Below are 4,413 nucleotides of genomic sequence, written 5' to 3'. Positions count from 1 at the left end.
TTTGTAAAACTAAAGTTTTACTAATATTATTTTTTGTTAAAAAAATACATCTAAACTAATTCAACACTTCTATTACATTTTGTTCAAAAAATGTTTTACATGCCATTTAATTTTTTTATAATAGTGAATTATTTTTTAATTAATTAATTAAGTAGGACCACAGCAGGACTATAGTTAGTTTCTCCTAATGGAGAAGAAAGAAATATTTTGAGTTTTTATTTATTGTCTATGATGCAAAAAGCCAAAAACTGATGTAGAGTTACTTTTTATAATATGTGGGTCATAAATAAAGATTGAGATGAGTTCTCTACTGAAAATAGTTTAAGAGTGTACTTTTATAAAAGGGATAAGTATTATTTTGGTCCCTCAAGTTGAGGGTTGGAATCGAACCCGTCCCCGATGTATATTTTGATTTAAAATCATCCTTAAAGTCGCATTTAAATTTAAAATCGTCCTTTATAATATTTTCGGACGTAAATGCCCTTGCGTCGTTACGAGGCAGTTATGACTATCGAAAATAATTATAAATATAAATATAAATATATATATATATATAGGTGAAGTCTCTGGTGGCCAAAATACTAATGGCTAAAGATGGCTAAGAGTTGACTTTCAAATAAAATAGTGACACTTGGTGGGTTTGGTTTTATAACTTTTTAATATTCTAAAAGGTTAAATGAGTGTGCAATAATTACTAAAAAGTTACCTTGTGGATAGAATTGTCATTTGAGATTATCTCATGTGTTGTTGGATCTTAGACAAAAATATTATTGGGTCATTATACAAAATAAAATCAAAACTCCTCAAATATAAGGTCCAATAATTTTTTTGGTTAGATTGTAAAATAAAGTTTATTTCTTTAATAATTTGTTCCTTAATTTATTTGTATTTCTCTAAAAAAAAAATAACCGTAAAAAACATTATGATACCCTAAAAATTTTATTAAGAGAACAAAATTAGTATTTTTTTTACGAGATATATTTATAAGCTTTATTTTTTATATTTGTTTAAAAAATTGTTGGATTGTGGGAGTGTTCGTTTTTTTTTAATAATGATACAAAAAAATAATAATGAATTAATATAAATATATAAACATTTGTAAAATTAAGTATATTAATAAAATTTTAATAACTTAATTAACATATCAAAAAATTTAATAATTAAAAAGTATCTTCTTGCTAAAAATGAATGGGAAAGTTTAATAATTATACATTGAATTGAAAGGAGGAAAGGGTAAAGCAGCGTGGAAGCCATTGTTGCAGAATTCACCGTGAGGACCTGCTGGAGGGAAAACGCCATGGCTGCATGAAGCTCAACCTCATCGCGAAGCAGGGCTTTGTCATAAGGTAGGCTGCTACTTTGTTCCCATGGTGAGAAGCCGGTGTTGCGAATCTCGGGGACCAAGGAGAACCCAGGTCGCAGATTTTGGGGTTGTGTCTACTTTGAGGTTTGTTTATTTACTTTTTCTCTGAATTGGGTCTTCTGGGTGATGGAAGGGATGGTGATCTCTGTGGGTATGTGCAGGTACAAGAAGGCTGCAATTTCTTTCGTTGGGCAGATCCAGAGACAGAGGTGGAATATTCAGAAATTGCTAGGTTAAGGAAGAAGCTTTCGATGATGAAATCAAGAACCAAAGCGGCAGAGTGGAAGCTGAAGTTCGTTGCAGTGTTAGGATTTTTTGGGTGGGTTGGGTTTGTATGTTTGCTGTTGCAGAGTTGGTCTAAAGCAACGCAACAGTGTCTCATTCCATTGAACTTGGTATGAAACATGTGTAGGTGTATTTTGCTGTTGTTTTTGTTGGTGAATTGGGCTGGGGTTTATGTATTAGGGGGGGTTCTTGATTGTGGTATGTTGAATGTATTTCAACATGTATATATGACTGTCTTGTAAGCATGGTTGGATATTGAAATGAGAGTGAAACTTTTTCTTGGCAAAACATGATTTCCATGACTGAACAATAAGATAACAGTGTCATTAAAATGGTAAATGTCTAAATACATAATAAGCATAGTATTTGACATTACCAGAACCTTAAAAGAAACTTAACTCAAAACAACCTAACCATCAAAAGGATTGGCTGGGAACAAGCCAATATTTCACTACAACCAACAGTAGCACAAAGACAAAATATAAGCAACAAAAAGTAACAAAATATAAGCCAATATTTCAGTACAACCAACAAGTCCACACTGGATTAACCAGAACCTTAACACAAACTTAAAACAAAATAAACCAACATGCTAAGTGTTGTCATTTCCCTAAAGCAATCCCCATTTTCTTGGAGGCAACTTTGCAATTAACTTCAGTTTTCTAGGAGAAACATGAGGTCCTCCAGTAAAGCTAACAGAGTAGTGCCCAGTGAGTTGGCTTGAAGCTGTGGCAAGGGATGGCTGAGATGCTGGAAGAGTTGTGGTGGTTGGTTGTGATGATGAAGTTAAAGGTGCTGAGCTTTTTGGGCCTGCAATCTTCCTGGGTGGTGGATCAGACTGGGCTGAAGGTGTGGGCTTCGTGGTCCCCTTGAGCCTGCCTCTAGGCCTTTTTGGTTGTGCTACAGTGTTGGATTGGGCTGAACTTGTTGGCTGTGTTGCTGAAGCAACTTTTCTCTTGACAGTGAGCTTGGGAGTGGGCTGTGTAGATGCACTTTTCTTTCCTCCCTTAGCAGCTGGAGGGATAGAGTTGTTGCTTCCCCTGGATTGCTTGCCCTTGCTTTGTTTCTTGAAATTTTGGGCCTATGAAACAGTTGCAGTCAATAGAGATGAACATAAGGCTGAGTGAAAAACTCTCAGACAAGCAATGTAAAAAAATTTAATCAATATACCTCATTGTCAATAGGTTTAGGGTATCTGCTTTTATTATGTCCAACAACACCACATATAGAGCACCTTTGTTTCTCCCCCTTCCTGGACATGTGAGTGCGGCTGCTCTGTTCTTCATCTCCAGCAGCTGGTTTCCTTTTTTTGACTGGCCTGTAACTAGGCCTTCTGTATGGGGGAGGCATTACATTAGGATGTGGTGTAATCTTCCATAGGTAAGGTCCGTTCAATGGGTGAATTACTGCCTCGTAGCACCTCAAGTATGCTTCTCTCTTGTAGCAGTCAGCCACATAAGGTTCCAACACAAGCCCTTTGAACTTGATGCAACTAATTGCATGGACACAAGGTATTCTACTCAACTGCCACCTTCTACAAGAGCACTCAGAGGATCCTAAGTCAACAGTAAACATATCTAACCCATTCATAACCTCATATTTTTGAGCTGCAGACCAATATGGCCGCCATTCTCCAGCAGATCTAGACCTCCTCTCCAACTTTATTCTAATCCTAGGTAAGATTGTCCCTGCATACTTCTGAGCTAAATCCCTATTCTCTGCCCACCTAGTCATCAGTTTAACCCTGATCTCCTCTAATATTGTAAGTATAGGTTTTTCTCTAGTATCAACTATGGCAGCATTAAAGCTCTCAGACATATTGTTAACCAGTGTATCTACTTTAGAATTATAGGTAAATCTAGATCTAGACCAATACCTAGGAGGGATAGCATTTAGGTATCTATAGGCTTCCTGATTCACAGCTTTCAGTTCGGCCATGTTCCTCTCCCAGTCCCTCCAGTGAGTCGCCTTAGCACACCTCCACATTAGTTGCTTCAATTGTAACCCCGGAAACCTTTTCCTGAAATTGCTGTATAGGTGCCTCACACAGAATCGATTCTCCACACCTGGTATAACATCATCGTATGCTGGCAACAAACCCTGCAATCAGAAAATGGAAGACCATACAGTGAGTGATACTTGAGATACAGTAATTCATTGTGTCAATGTACATAAGTCAAAAAACATAATTGGTTACACTTGCTTACTTTCTGCTAGTCAGACATGAAAGTAGTTCTTCCCATCTTCTCAACACCAATGTCAGATGCAAGATGACTTAAGAACCAAGTCCATGAGTCCTTGGTCTTGGCCTCTACAACTGCATATGCAATGGGCATCATTTGGTCGTTTGGATCCCAACCAATGGCAGTGAGCAGTTGTCCCCCCTGTGGTGTCTTCAGAAAATAGCCGTCTAGACCAATGAAGCTCCTACAATGGTTGAAGCTCCTCTTGCATGCTTCCAAGCAAATATAGATCCTTTGAAAGATACAGTAACTAGTCTATGATGAGGCTACCTCATTATCAAGTTCAGGGAACCTTTGCACTTGTATGCGAACGGATGAACCTGGATTTGCCCGCATCAACTCATGTGCATAATCATATATCCTCTTATACTGCTCTCGGAAGGTTCCCTGGATTTCATCAAGTGCAATCTGCTTGGTCCTCGTTGCCATTGACTTGGTGACAGTCAAGTTCCACTTTTTTTTAGCCTTTGACACTAACTCCCTAATCTTCACCTTCGGATTTGATTCGACTTTCTTCTTGAA

Source organism: Arachis ipaensis, chromosome B09 (genome assembly GCF_000816755.2).
Source record: "Arachis ipaensis cultivar K30076 chromosome B09, Araip1.1, whole genome shotgun sequence".
Classification (NCBI taxonomy): domain Eukaryota; kingdom Viridiplantae; phylum Streptophyta; class Magnoliopsida; order Fabales; family Fabaceae; genus Arachis; species Arachis ipaensis.
Note: the sequence above shows the minus strand (reverse complement) of the source record.